Consider the following 16,163-nt stretch of genomic DNA (forward strand, 5'->3'; position numbering starts at 1 on the left):
CGGATATCTCTTGAAGATTTTGTAGTAGATGAAAATAGAATTGTGTGTCAACGTTCTAGCACGGTTTGAAATTACGTGTCCCACTCAATGTGTCACTGCCGGTCTTCACCTGCTGCCCTGTATTCTACAGGTTTCAGGCTATTCCTACTACGGGAACAGTTGGTAGTCTTGTCTATACTTACCTGTGCAGCTAATATGACTATTATCACGCTAGGCTTACATAAAAGAAAGGTTGTGTGCGACTATCCGGAACCAACTTTTTCATCTCTAAGAACATTCTAGTCTAATCACACTTCGTTTGTGTAGATTTCGTGTGAACGTCCACACCGATCACTGCCAGTGATAGCGCACTGAAAAATCATCTGAACCTCTACGTTCAGTACATTATGAAATGAATGTGTTTTCTTTGGAATACCGTGCAAATATTTTCAAAAAATGGTTCAAATGGCTCTGACCACTATGGGACTTAACTCCTGAGGCCATCAGTCCCCTAGAACTTAGAACTACTTAAACCTAACTAACCTAAGGACATCACACACATCCATGCCCGAGGCAGGATTCGAACCTGCGACCGTAGCAGTCGCTCGGTTCCAGGCTGTAACGCCTAGAACCGTTCAGTCACACTGGGCGGCAAAATATATTTTCAAGAAGAGAAGAAAACTAGATTAGTCGGCATAAAATATAGCAAATATTAAGCTACGATACGACTTAGATTTACAGCCATTTGACGTAGGAGATAATTTCATCTCCTAATGCTGGTGGCTATTACACAGCAAAATGGTTGTCTATTCTTACGATTGAGCATAGTACGCTGCACTTTTGTGCGGGAGTATTTGGCTGCTGTAGGTACCTGAAGAGTACCATGAACAGAAAATAAAACTGTAGGAGGGGTAACCTGCACCGTAATCCAGACGAAATTTGTATTGAGGAGCCGAAAGAAGTAAACAAAGAGTTAGAGTTAAAAGTGTCAACTCTTCCCAGACAAATCAGATTCAGGAAAATGTAACCACATCGGCTGCTAAAGCTTCTAGTTACTATTCCCTACAAATTCGAGCAGCCACTTTCAGCCCGCTGCTAAATTCAATAATAAATTTATCAGACTACTTCAGTGCCATCGTGTACAAATCGTTTCTCCAGCTGATCATGGAGTGCACCGCCGCAAGTATGTAGAAATCAACGGATTCAAGTATCCGGACAAACAGCCGATGCGGGACCGTGCATTGCGACTGGATCGCCTCCTGCAAAGGCTGTAGTGTACCCATATGAAGTGATGTACAGATGCTGCCATATGGGTACCTGATACAGTACATTTGCAGGCATGTAATACATCGATTACCACGCTGTGTTGCAGTTGGTGAAAAAAAAAAAACAGCTGGTTGGGTATAAAATATGACAGATTACTGTAAACGCTGACTTTTATTATATTTTCCATGACATGTTTGGGCATATTGTTCCTTCATGGTGGCCGGCCGCGGTGGTCTCGCGGTTCTAGGCGCGCAGTCCGGAACCGTGCGACTGCTACGGTCGCTGATTCGAATCCTGCCTCGAGCATGGATGTGTGTGATGTCCTTCGGTTAGTTAGGTTTAAGTAGTTCTAAGTTCTAGGGGACTTATGACCACAGCTGTTAAGTCCCGTAGTGCTCAGAGCCATTTGAACCATTTTTTCCCCCCATGGTAACGTGGATTATGCCAGTGAAGGTTGAGAACCTGGAACTTAGAGGTTCAAGCTATAAAATGACTATTGATCTTAATAATATGAATATTTATGTATGTCTTTGGAGAGAGAGAGAGAGAGAGAGAGAGAGAGAGAGAGAGAGAGAGAGAGAGAGAGAGATTGATTTTTGATTGAGATTTTTACTTTAAGTCGTAACTGGTACCTGAATTTGGGTTGCTGCCACCTTGAATGATTAGCTTCTGCACCAGTTGGTGACATATTATAATTTGGGGGAAGTTATTGTTCTTTAAGGTTTAAAAAACGACTCTGTTAGTTACTTGGCCGTATTGCGGATAGTTTTGAGGCCAAATTTTCGTAGCTTTTCATACCTAAGGGACCATTGTTGTAAGTAAATAAGATCAAACAGCAATCTGCTTTTCGTGAGAAAAGGAGATTGCTTAGCACGCGAACCGCTACGGTCGCAGGTTCGAATCCTGCCTCGGGCATCGATGTGTGTGATGTCCTTAGGTTAGTTAGGTTTAAGTAGTTCTAAGTTCTAGGGGACTGATGACCTGAGATGTTAAGTCCCAAAGTGCTCAGAGCCATTTGAACCATTTTTGAACAGTACTCCAACAAAATTCAATTTAAGATCAATACTCGATATAAATGGTAGAACGGCTTGTTTATAGCATTTAGTCTCTTCTGCTTAACAGTCGTTATTTCCTTCAAGAAGTGGTGCCTTTATGCAACTGATAATCATTTTGGCATGAGTTTAATTTTATTGCGCACCAGTACAGTCGTAACAAATGAAACGTCCCCTTAGAAAAATTAATGAATTACTGTGCTGGTAAACCCCTTACGTTATTTGATTTTCAAACCGCTGAGCAAAACTGAACCTACTCAGACATTTCTCTCTTTACTTATTCTGTTCATCACTAAACTGATACACAATATTGTTAGCGCAACACAGTCTGACTTTCAAAAATCCCTACAAAAGAATGGCCCTGACTAACAATAACCTATACCTTTCATCAATCACTTACCTCACAAAAATCTTCGTTACTCGAACTAGTGCCATACAGCGACCGCCAATGCTGCCAGCTAAATAAAAGATTCAAACTACTGGAGGCACTAACTACTGATAGGCATAGTTAGCAAATGAAAAATTTTGATAGAGAACAAACAATGTATTTACACACGTGCAGATCATCCGCTCTCAAAACTCCGCCATCTCACTCCCCACATCCACCACTGCTGGCGGCTCACCTCCAACTGAGCAACGCTGTGCGCTGTTCACATCCAGCTGCCATATATATATATATATATATATATATATATGGACACACGTGCAGATCATCCGCTCTCAAAACTCCGCCATCTCACTCCCCACATCCACCACTGCTGGCGGCTCACCTCCAACTGCGCAACGGTACGCGCTGTTCACATCCAGTTGCCATATATGGACACACGTGCAGATCATCCGCTCTCAAAACTCCGCCATCTCACTCCCCACATCCACCACTGCTGGCGGCTCACCTCCAACAGCGCAACGCTACGCGCTGTTCACATCCAGCTGCCCAACACTACAATTGCGAATATTCCAACAATGCCAACCAGCCACAGACTGCACACAGCACAGCCAATGATTTCATACAGAGTGCTAGGTGACGGTACCAACATAAAAACTTCAACAGCCTACTTACACAAATTGTAAGTAGGCCTATGGACTTCACATCGTTGTAGGACTAATAAGAGCAAGACTCCATAATGGCGGATTCCAGTAGAAGATGCAGTTCTCGTTTGCACGTACACACCTAGTTACGTGTTAAAAGGCGTCGAAACGTAGTTTGCCTGTTGAGTGTGCGAGCGAGCTAAGGCTACCTTCGTGACGTACTCGTACTCCCGCGGCCCGACTCACAGGCCTCGCGCAGGGCGCTATCGCGTGTTGTTGTGTGCCGAGGCGGAAACCAGTCATCCACTGGCCATCACCGGTCTTTCGCACCAGAGTGGGATGTGTGTGCCTCACATTGTCAAAGACGAAATGTGTAATTTCTGTCATTGGGCCCCACTGGCCAGTCACTCCGCCACTCGCCCCTCACACTGGTACCGACAACTGCAGTATTATTATTATTATTATTATTATTATAATACACGTAGTAGACCCTTTGTGGATCATGTGAAGCTTCTACAGTTCCTTCTGCGGTTCTTCCATGAGACCTTCATTTTGTCGCTCATGGCTTCCTTTCTTTCATCTGTCCACTTTGTACCTGTATTTTTGGCTCTTGTCTCTGGCTGGACTTGTCTATTTTGCTTCTGTAGGTGTTACGGTCTGCAGTGTCCTGAATGTTGAGTTGAGCACCAGTAAGGTCTCTTCGTACTTGTTCGGCCCATGTCATACCTGTAAGGTTTTCAGCGGCGTGTGAGTCTATACTCAGGGAGTCTGTGTATGTGTCCATAGAATTTTAGGCGTCATTTTCTAGTGTCAGCAGCAATATTTGAAATTTTCTCTGTAGTTTTGTTGGTTTGCAGTCTATATGCAGCTTCAGTTTTTCGTGGTCCAAGGATTTTCCTAATGATCTTTCGTTCTCGATTTTGTAAATTTTGTAGCAGTATCTCATTATGGTGTGTCAAGGTTTCTCTTGCGTATACCACCTCGGGTTTATTATTATTATCATTAATTGGTTTTGATAACTAAGGGCCACATGTAATAACTTACGTATTCTTTCTTTTCTCCTTTCTTTCTTTCCGGTAAGTTTGCATTCTTTCACTGTTTTTCTCTTCTTTCTTGTTTGTATATTGCGCTTCTCTATTTATTTGCTTTCTCCTGAAACCTTTTACTTTTGCTCTGAACCTTCGTCTTTCTTCCTCCATTACGCCCATTTCCATCAGGTCTGCTTTAGTTTATTTAATCCACGTCATTGATGCTTTGGGGTTTCTATCAAAGAAGTTAAAGATTATTTTTACTATCCTGTTTTCACCTGGCCTTTTTAGGAGCCCACGGAATTCTTCTTTTTCTCATCATGTCTGACATTCGCTCTATTTTCTCATAAATCGCTTTGTTACTCCTTAATTTCCATCTCCCATTCTCATATTATACCAACGGCCCTTCCGCAGTGGTGACAACCGTTCCCGTCAGATCACTAAAGTTAAGCGTTGTCGGGCTGGGCTAGCACTTGGATGGGTGACCGTCCGGTCTCCCGGGCGCTGTTGGCAAGTGGGGTGTACTCAGCCCCTGTGAGGCAAACTGAGGAGCTGCTTGATTGAGAAGTAGTGGGTCAGGTCTCTTAACTGACCTACGGCCGGGAGAGCGGTGTACTGATCACGTGCCCCTCCATATCCGCATCCAGTGACGCCTGTGGGCTGAGGATGACACGGTGGCCGTTCGGCAGCGTTAGGCCTTCCAAGGACTCTTCGGACGGACTTTAGTTTTTTTTAGTCTCATATTGGGATCCCAAGATTTTCCTGGTTATTTTCCTTCCCTTCTTTTCTATTTCACCTAATAATTTGCGTGTTTTAACGACAGGCATAAAGGCGTAAAGCTATTCTGGTTTAATGATAGTATTGTAGTGCCGAAGTTCTGCATTTATGCAAATAAATTTCTTGTGATACAGGTTTTTTGTTAGTTGGAAAGCCACCCCCACTTTCCTTGCCCTTCCTAGGTTACCTTCTTTGCCTAAGGAATTTGGCTGTGTTATTTCACCTAGATATTTAAATTTTGTAACCTTTTTTATTCTACCATTATCAGTTTCCATATATTTCGGTCCCACCTTCATATCTGTTATTTACCCTGCTTTTTCAAAAGTTATATGTAGGCCTGCTTTTGAAGCTGTCTCTTGTAGGAGATTTACCTGCATTGTTGCATCTGCTACGGATTCAGCAAAGATGCCAAGATCATCTGAGCCAGACAGTCCCCCTTTCACCCAGCTGTGATTTTTCTAATCCCTTCTTTTCTTTTCCTTCAGTCCGGGGTTAACTTTACTGGTACACAGTTGAATAGCAGTGCCGTACGCCTGGCGAAACTAAGAGGAAAGAGAAGTAAGGCTGCATAACGTTTTTGCTTAACCTGCTCTTATGCGTGGTAGTGAAAACTTGATTCTAAGAAAACGAGAGGAATAAATACTTGTAGCAACTGAGATGCGGTTTCTCGGATCACTTTCTTGTTTAACACTAAGAGACACTGTGCGAAATGAAGATGTGAGGAGTTCAGACACTGCTAAAAGAAGAAAAAGAAATGGTACGATCACATCAGATGGTTACCCACTGAGCGCCTGTCATGGCGAGCATTACATTTTAACGGTACTGGAAGAGGGCTATAGGAGGGCCAATGGAGACAACAGTTCTGTTAAATACCTTTGATTTCGGAAAGGACCAGCAACCAGCCCAAGAAATGGAAGAAGAAGAAGAAGAAGAAGACCTTTATTATTCTCCATCAATTACAAATTCCGATACAGTTGTAAATTTTTTTTTTTCTAAAAAGGAAAGCACAGCTTGATCCAGGAACTGTGTCCCATCTTGAGGTGTGTCTGCAAAATTATAAATCAGCAATGACACCTGTCCACATTGTTAATATCAGAAAACCTAAAAAGAAGCAACAGAAATTCTTAGGGAAAATCTCTATACGTACATAAAAGAAGTGACTCCATAAAGGATTCATAACCGAGGTTAAAACAGAGCGCGCACAATTCCTTTACTTCAGAAGAGCTATTTCTGCTAGGTTCGCTGGAGAGCTTCTGTAAAGTTTAGAAGGTAGGAGACGAGGCACTGGCAAAAGTAAAGCTGTGAGGACGAGGCGTGAGTCGTGCTTGGGTAGCTCAGTTGGTAGAGCACTTGCCCGTGAAAGGCAAAGGTCCCGAGTTCGAGTCTCGTTCCGGCTCACAGTATTAATCTGCCAGGAAGTTTCGAGGCTAAAACAGTTTGCAGTATGTCAAGAAGTGCATCCCTCGCGCATGGCTTAAAACAAGGTGCCCTCATGCCGGCCGTAGTGAATGAGCGGTTCTAGGCGCTACAGTCTGGAGACCAGCGACCGCTACGGTCGCAGGTTCGAATCCTGCCTCGGGCATGGATGTGTGTTATGTCCTTAGGTTCGTTAGGTTTAATTAGTTCTAAGTTCTAGGCGACCGATGACCTCAGAAGTTAAGTCGCATAGTGCTCAGAGCCGTTTGATCCCCCCGCTTTTTTTTTTTTTAAAAGTGGTACCCTCTTCGACCATAGGCCTGCCAGAAAGTGTGTCGCAGAGGACCTAAGTAAATGAGCAAAGGTCCAAATTAAAACAGCGGAAACAACTGATGAACAAAATATGAAACATTAACATCCCAAATCCCCATTACAAAAATTATAACGATCCTCATGCCGCTCATGTATCCGCATAAGGATTCGCGATGTCTGGCCGGTAATGTTTCATGTTTGACCCAACAGTGGTTACCGCTCTTTTAATTGTGGACCTTTGGCCTTCGTTGAAGGTCCTCCTCTGCGAGAGACTTTCTGGCAGGTGTGGTATCGAAGAGGTCGTCCTGTTTTATGCCATGTGCCAGGGATGCTCTATTTCAACATATTGTAATTTTAATCTTGGTTATGCATCCTTTATGGACTCACTTTTTAAGTTGCGTGTAGGGGTGTTTCCTAAGATTTTCTGTTGCTCTTGTTTATCTTTCCTTATGCTAACGTGGATTGGTGCTACTATTGATTTATAATTTTCCGATGCACTTGAAGATGGGCATATGTCCTGAAACGTAGTTGTGCTTTCCTTTACAGAAATAAATAAGTTTTACAACTGTAGCTGATTTGATCATTGATGAACAATAACAGTTGCGGATGCCCCATCAAGAGAAAACTATCGTTCCATTCCGGAGAAACGTCATTATTTGCTGCGAAACAAGTGTTTGTTGAAAGACAAGTATAAAAAGTTACATGACTCGAACGCAGTACGCACAGAGCTTGCATAGTCCAATTAACATTGCTTGCCAATTGGCGTCTGTCGCTTGCCGCTACAGTGTTGTCACGTCGGCTGCCGGCTACCACTCTCTCATAGGTGACGCACGAACAGGGCAGGTTGATGTGTAACGCGGCGCAATGATGGAAGCGGTCGCCGCGAGGTACGTCGAAAATGCGAAATGCTGTGTAGACTAATGACTTTGAGTGACCGATGACTACACTGCGGCAGACGACGAGTTTAATAGCCCTGAATTTAAACTCATGTCCTAAGCTAACCACGAACTTGCGATGTGCAATGTATACCAGAAAACGGCTGTCAGCAATCTGCGTCAGAACTAAAATCACGACCGCTTTGTTCACGACGATTAAAGCTAAATTTTAAGAGCAAGCTAAAGACAGAAGAAGTTCATTTTCAGTGGTAATAGAAATGAGATCAAATAAAAAGGCCAGTACGCTGATGTAAAATGACGCGGAATGGAATTAGAAATTAAAAAATGCGTCTAGACCAATTAGTTGAATATAAATAATAATCATAGTCTTATGCTTAGATATATGTATAAAAAAAAAAGGTCGTATGACGAGATTGGAACCTACGACCATCTATACGGCAGGTTAATGCGCTACGCCACAATACTGTATGAAATAGTTACATCTGCGATTGTGGTCACCCAGTCACAAGGTTGAGTTGCAGCCTAGAAAAATAGGCTTCACGGAAAGTCGTGCGAAGCTTATCCGATGTAAGCTAATATCTGTGATTATGATAACTGTACATGTGACGCTGAATCGCGTCTTGTGCGAAAGTATCCAGCAGTGTTTGGTTAGCGCTGTGTGGGAAACGTTTATTTAGAAGGAGATTTTCACTCTGCAGCGGAGTGTGCGCTGATATGAAACTTCCTGGCCGATTAAAACTGTGTGCCGGACCGAGACTCGAACTCGGGACCTTTGCCTTACGCGGGCAAGTGCTCTACCAACTGAGATCCCGAGTTCGAGTCTCGGTCCGGCACACAGTTTTAATCTGCCAGGAAGTTTCATATCGGCGCACACTCCGCTGCAGAGTGAAAATCTATGGAAACATCCCCCAGGCTGTGTCTAAGCCATGTCTCCGCAATATCCTTTCTTTCAGGAGTGCTAGTTCTGCAAGGTTCGCAGGAGAGCTTCTGTAAAGTTTGGAAGATAGGAGGAAGACGAGGTACTGGTGGAATTAAAGCTGTGAGGACGGGGCGTGAGTCGTTCTTGGGTAGCTCAGTTGGTAGAGCACTTGCCTGCGAAAGGCAAAGGTCCCGAGTTCGAGTCTCGGTCTGGCACACAGTTTTAATCTGCCAGGAAATTTCAACGTTTATTTCTTTAGCATGTGTGTGTGTGTGTGTGTGTGTGTGTGTGTGTGTGTGTGTGTGTGTGTGTGTGTCTTTGTCTTTGGTCTGATTGTCGTGTGAGATGAAATATGGAGGTGAAATGCGAAGTAAAAATATTTTATTATTTTCATCAAGGCAGTGACAACAGCAACCGTTACGAAATTGTCTTAAATTAAAAACAGCCCACAGCTGCACTAAATTATGATTACGACAATGTTCCAGTAGGAATTTGTCATAAAGAGCCATGAGCTGCTTTTATGTTGACAGTGGTTTATGTTGAGACATATTTGTTAATGTGCCCTTTATTATCTTGTACCATGTTACCGCACTCAAGCTAGGATGCTAGTCGTAGAACTAATGTCAATTATTGGTAGTGTGGCTATGTACAACGGCTACGGTCGGCTGCTAAAATTATCCCTGTAAGCTATCAGAGTGTATAATGTAAGCTGGAGTTATATTTGCAAATGATAGTCTCGTTTCTGAATCATGCATCAAATAGTGATACGACAAACTTTGTTATATGATATTGTTAATGTTCTACCACTCTAATGATCGTTTGTAACACTGTTTCATCTGTTGGACATCCATATTAATAAGTATATGGTTCTTCATTTGCACATGTAGGCTTGTTATTAATTTATTCTCGTATATATTGACTAGTTGCCTGATAGACGGTGCGATGTAGCTCACTGTGGTGAGCGCCACCTATTGTGCACATTTGACGACCGTGTATCCAGTATAACAGAGGTAGTGGCGGAGGACATACGGAGACATGTGTAATTTTACTTACGTTCGAAACAGGCTTATGCCTGTTGAAGTTATTTTATTGCTCTTGACGCAATCGCTGGGATAATACATTTTTCATTTATTAGTGTGTATATAAGTAATATGTTATCACTTACGTAATTTTGAAGTTTATGTGTAGATTGTATCACTTGTCTAGATGTTATTTTGATCATTTTTAGGACTTCTGAAAAAGGCTGTATTATAGCTGAAACCATGGTCAGGGTTTAAAATAAACATAATCTAGTGCAACTGTGGGCTGTTTTTCATTCAAGTACATCAAGAAAGAATGCAAGACAAGGAATTTGAAGTGCACTGACCAGCTGCAATAGTTAGTCAAAGGCGAACGGTCCGTCTTTGACGGACTGGAGAAAACCAGCTTCAGCGCGTGAAATGTCAATGATCATGTAATTTTCTTCGTACTATAGAGTGCCTCCTTAGATTGTTGTGCCAATGGCGCTGCGCGACAGTTCAGTAGGCTGTGAAACTTTGAACCTCGATTTCGCGAAAATGCTTGAAATGCATGTATTACTCTGAGTGCTAAAACTGCAAAAAATATCAAAACCTGTGATCCGTTACATGTACTTTAAGCCGTCGGCACACGGGTCGTGCATCCGAGCGTTGAGCGTGCCGAGTTTCTGACGTCATAGCGTGGAGCAACACGTTAGATATTCTGAGCATGCGTCTGAGCGTTGACCAATGAGGTGGCACAACGCCACCTACGTCACACGCACGCCGTCTCTTTTCAGTACAGATTTGTGAGGCGCCATATTGGCATTCATTTCAAGCTATAGGTATATATGCCGTTTCTGAGCACCAGCAAATTGAGAATCACTGGAAAACCCGTTGTTAACTGTGTGATTCGTTCCAAAAAAAAATAATGAGATACATCATATTCGTGGGAAAAGAGTTATTGTAACTTGCGTATTATGAGGGTAGGCGATTTGAAGGCAGCGACACACCGAAGGTCGACCCAAAATGCATTGTTCTTGGTACAATTTGTTATAATTAAATTTTAATTAGTAACATATCTACGATTTGTCCGCAGGTCGTGGTCTTGCAGTAGCGCTCTCGCTTCCCGTGCACGGGTTCCCGGGTTCGATTCCCGGCGGGGTCAGGGATTTTCCCTGACTCGAGGTGACTGGGTGGTGCTGTGTCATCATCTTCATCATCGTCATTCATCCCCATTACGGTCGGAGGAAGGCAATGGCAAACCACCTCCACCAGGACCTTGCCTAGTACGGCGGTACGGGTCTCCCGCATCGTTCTCCTAAGCTCCTCGGAGTATGGGACTTGATCATCGTCTACGATTAAGGTTTTCAGCAAGGGTTAACATAATATGATTAGATACAAGGAGTGCGTTGTTGATTTAGCGTAATGAGAAGCGTCACTGTCCTGTCGTGAGCTACTTATTAGAGCGGTGGTTCGCGTCTTCACATTTCCAAATTCTTTTTCTTAACATCCTCCTTTTTATTAGGTTCCGATACTTTATTATTAGTTTAATGTAAGTATATACCAATATATGTTCACGTTTTTTTCGAGGGGTGACTTTGTTGGATTTGCTTAATCTGCAGGACAACTTGCGCTACTTGTATAAATATATTTTGCTCCTTTTTTTTTACGCTTCGTAATTCACATGTTGCAAAGAATCTGCTAGTGGGTAGAAACAGTGATCAAGTAAAATGACCTTGGGCTTTTACTAAAATGTGGGAATGATGAAATAATGTTTATCTTATGCGGAGAAGTATTCCAAACTTGTACCGCTCTGTTTGTAATGGAACTTTTATAATCCTGTGTCCTTATTGATTGGACATGGTACTTCCCTTTCCGTGGACGATGGAGGAAATGTGCGTTTTAATAGAGCGAACGTGGGAATTTTACGCCCGCCCGTTGAGAAAACAGTGATTTACGAACTAGACATATACTAAAAATCTAAAAACCCGCTTCGATTTCGAAAAAAGCACCTAGTGTTAAGCGTTAACCCAGGTTTCGACGTAGATAACTACACCTTCTTCAGAACAACAAAAAACCCACAAGTGCCTAAGAAGACCTTCGTCAGGTATAAAGAGCATATTGCTACTAGAAGTGGTGACGGCACTGAGGGCTCTACTTATGCGGAACACCTTGTGCAAACGGCTCATGCGCCGTGTCCTCCAGTTAATATCGAGTTACTTCACGCCGAGGTTAAGGGCTTAAAACTCGATGTTTTGGAAGAAATGCAGATCTTCAAGCATCTGCAACATGTTAAAGAGAATATCCTGAACGACCAACTCTTACTGAGAAATAGAAATTTTTTTATAGGTTTCGCGCCTTTACTTTGTTCTTCATACTTGTAAACCTGAAGATTTGGCGATTATCACATGCGCGCGCTGATTGGCGAGCGCGGTTGGTCAAGCTATTCATCTTCTTTCTTTTTATCCTCATTTTCCTTTTACGATGAAGGCGATTTTAGCCCGTTGAACACCTCACGTTTTGTCCCAATATCTTTATTACCACGACGTCTTTAGATTACGTCCCCCCCCTCCCGCGCCAGGCTAACTACTGGCTTTAGGTATAGTTTTTAAGAGTTCCTCCTATTGTCATAGATAGCTTCATATATAAGTTTTTTTTTACTAGCATAAGCAACCGTGTGCTGTTATTTTTAGGTTTTATCTCCTATTTAGCTCGTCTCTTGTTCTATCGATTTCATTTTTTTATATACGTTGATCCACAGTTGGGAGTGTATGGGCTATTTAGCCCCGACCCTCGTATAAACCCTCTCGTATTCGTATGCGCATTCAAGTAACCTCCCTTGTTTGGCGCATGTGCATAGATAACGGGTCAGGCTTGTAAGTGAGCGACCGTTTGTAGCTGCAGCTTATGGCGGGTCATGGCCCATCGAACATAGGGCCGGTGTGAGGTGGAGCGTACACCATTAAGTTCAGTAGTGGTTTTGACTTTGTACCTATGTACTGTTTGTGTTTTCCTTTTCTTTTTCGTTTATAAATGTATAGCTATGGTGTTCTTTTAATCATTGACAAAGATCTTCTTAGGCACTTGTGAGTTTCATTGTTGTTCTGAGGAAGGTGTAGTTATCTACGCCGAAACCTGAGTTAACACTTAACCACTAGGTGCTTTTTTCGCAATCGAGGCGGGTTTTTAGTTTTTTAATATACAGGGTGATTCAAAAAGTATACCACAACTTTAAAAATGTGTATTTAATGAAAGAAACAAAATATAACCTTCTGTTATACATCATTACATAGAGTATTTAAAAAGGTTATTTTTCACTCAAAAACAAGTTCAGAGATGTTCAATATGGCCCCCTCCAGACACGCGAGCAATATCAACCCGATACTCCAACTCGTTCCACACTCTCTGTAGCATATCAGGCGTAACAGTTTGGATAGCTGCTGTTATTTCTCGTTTCAAATCATCAATGGTGGCTGGGAGAGGTGGCCGAAACACCATATCCTTAACATACCCCCATAAGAAAAAGTCACAGGGGGTAATATCAGGGCTTCTTGGAGGCCAGTGATGAAGTGCTCTGTCACGGGCTGCCTGGCGGCCGATCCGTCGCCTCGAGTAGTTGACGTTCAGGTAGTTACAGACAGATAAGTGCCAATGTGGTGGCTCTCCATACAGTTGATTGTGGAATTTGCAGCTCTCTGCTAGCTCTGCGAGTCGATTTTCCTGGGCTGCGAACAAATGCTTGCTGGATGCGTGCTACATTTTCATCACTCGTTCTCGGCCGTCCACAACTTTTCCCTTTGCACAAACACCCATTCTCTGTAAACTGTTTATACCAACGTTTAATACACCACCTATCAGGAGGTTTAACACCATACTTCGTTCGAAATGCACGCTGAACAACTGTCGTCGATTCACTTCTGCCGTACTCAATAACACAAAAAGCTTTCTGTTGAGCGGTCGCCATCTTAGCATCAACTGACGCTGACGCCTAGTCAACAGCGCCTCAAGCGAACAAATGTACAACTAAATGAAACTTTATAGCTCCCTTAATTCGCCGGTAGATAGTGCTTAGCTCTGTCTTTTGTCGTTGCAGAGTTTTAAATCCCTAAAGTTGTGGTATTCTTTTTGAATAACCCTGTATTAACCAACGATTGCTGACGCGCTGCGATGTTGAAGGTTCTTAACACTTTCGCTGCTGCTGACGCTTATAAGCTTCACAGCAAGCCACGAGCCAGTGCGGCTGATGCTTATAAACGTCCGCGCTCACTGTCGGATTACTCAGTCTAGTTGCAGCGTCTAAGCTACCATCAAAGCGTGTAAACTTTTGTTTTGTGTGGTCAGTTATCGAACGTATATTGTTCGTAATGGCGGCTAATGAACCGACACCTGGTCCTTCCAATGTGGAAAGGAGCAGGGAAAGTGTTAAATTGACAGAGGAACAGTTACTTAGTGTACTAAACGACGGTGATTTTCTCTGCAGTGAGGACGAGGCATACCACGGAGATTGTCATTCAGAGGGTGCAGAAGAATTGCAGAGTGATGATAACGTGGAAGCACAGCTTTCGAATCTGTTTCGTGATAGTTCCGCTACTAAACTGGCGACCTCTAGCAGAGTCAATGTTAAAAAAGCGCATTTGAAGTAAATATAATTTAAAATGAATCCAGTTTCCTTTTCCCTCATAAGAATTTGCGTTTTGGAATCCAATTTTTTCCCGAATGCTTTGGATCTGGTGCTTGTTTGAATTGTAGTTTTTGTAGCACTATCAACAAATCACGAACATTAGAATGACGCCTGTGACTCCTATAGGTGTCAGACAGCAAACACACTTTAGCCTTCACGCGCTCGCGTGGGCGGTGAAGTGACCGCCTTGTTGCAATTTCGCGCCATACTTACTCCACGAAGGTAACGAGGCGGCGGGAGGGACATGTATTCTCTAGTTGCACCTTCTTCCGACAGATGATGCTCAAAGTTCGTCCAAGTCGCACCTCTCTGCCTCTCAGGACAAGTTCAAATAGGTCCGAACACGTTCGGCGGTCAGTTTACCGCCTTGCAAGCGCTTACGGCACTTACAAACACAGTTAACCGCCTTGCAAGCGCTTACGAGACTTTGTTCTACTCGTCTACTTCGGAATGTAAGTATTTCTTTTTGTAATTCCCCTATAATTCCTTTATTTTATAGACTCTTCCTATCCTCTAGTGAATGTGCATGTGCTCGAGAATTTCAACATCAAGAAGAACACAAAGGTGGACTGCATGTATATTTTTCCGCTTACTTGACTTGGCAGGAATAAATTCGTTACGCATTTTTCAATTCAACACAGGTAATATGAAAGAAAAAACGAGAAGACAATTCTTACATGCGTTATCTTTGGAACTGATGAGCGGAAACCTGAAAGAAAGAGCTAAATTGAAGCATTTACCAAAAGATTTGTTAGTATTTTTGGAAAATTACAGAAAGAGTGACGCAGTTTATCCAGCTGTATCAACCCCTACAAGGAGAGGAATATGTTATTTGTGTGGCTCAAAAAAGAATATAAAACCAAAGCGAGAATGCGGTGAATGTGGAAGAAACGTCTGTCTACGACATTCAACCACGACAGTTACGTGCAAGAACTGTTGTTAGCATCAAAACGAAAATGAAATGCATACAGACTGTTCAGCATTTTTCATCTGACAGAAATGTCTGTGACGTTTTCAATCAAAAATTATTTTTTCAAAGCAAAATTAGCTTTTCTTGTGACGAGTTAAGACAGTGAATAAGTCTAGTCTTAAGTATTACAGTATATAGTCCCAAAACATTACAATTAAAAAAATGTTGTTATATTTCATTTGGGTATTTGGCTTCCTTTTTGTATTCCATTGTATATTTTATTGTTAAATAAATAATTTTGATTACAAATGTGTTTGCAATATTGTGTGAGATATCCTATGTCGATATTTTATGGAAATATGACCTTTAAACACGGAAAACCTCAAGAGACTGATGAAAAGTCTCGGGCGGTCGGCCGGCCGCCCGCGCGAGCGGGTGCGTGACTATTTTTAGCGCGAGCGCATGGAGGTTAAAACATGACCACAATACAGTCGAAGCTTATTTGAAGTAATGCATCTAAGGTGTCATCATTAAGTCAGTATAGAAGCTGATCCTACAGATCCTACAAGATCCCGACGTCAGCCTGTAGCTCAGGTGTGCTTAGGAGCGTCGGCTCCGAGCGCTACCTGCCCTTCCAGAGTGTTACCGGACCGCACTCGCACGATACCGGGCCGCACTGGAGAGTTTCGCGCGTGCACCGATGCCGCAGCGAAAGTGTTGAACTAGAAATTAGAGTGCTGCAACGCTCAATGTTTGACCGGTCACGGCTCGCCTGTTGACATGGGGGACCGAGCCGCCGGTGTCCAGCCCTATACGACTCGGCTCGGTCACGTACTCGCCACATGTCTGTTGTCCGGTTTCCGGACACGCGGACAACCGAGCATGACCGGTCACCGCTGA

Source organism: Schistocerca gregaria, chromosome 4 (genome assembly GCF_023897955.1).
Source record: "Schistocerca gregaria isolate iqSchGreg1 chromosome 4, iqSchGreg1.2, whole genome shotgun sequence".
Taxonomy (NCBI): Eukaryota; Metazoa; Arthropoda; class Insecta; order Orthoptera; family Acrididae; genus Schistocerca; species Schistocerca gregaria.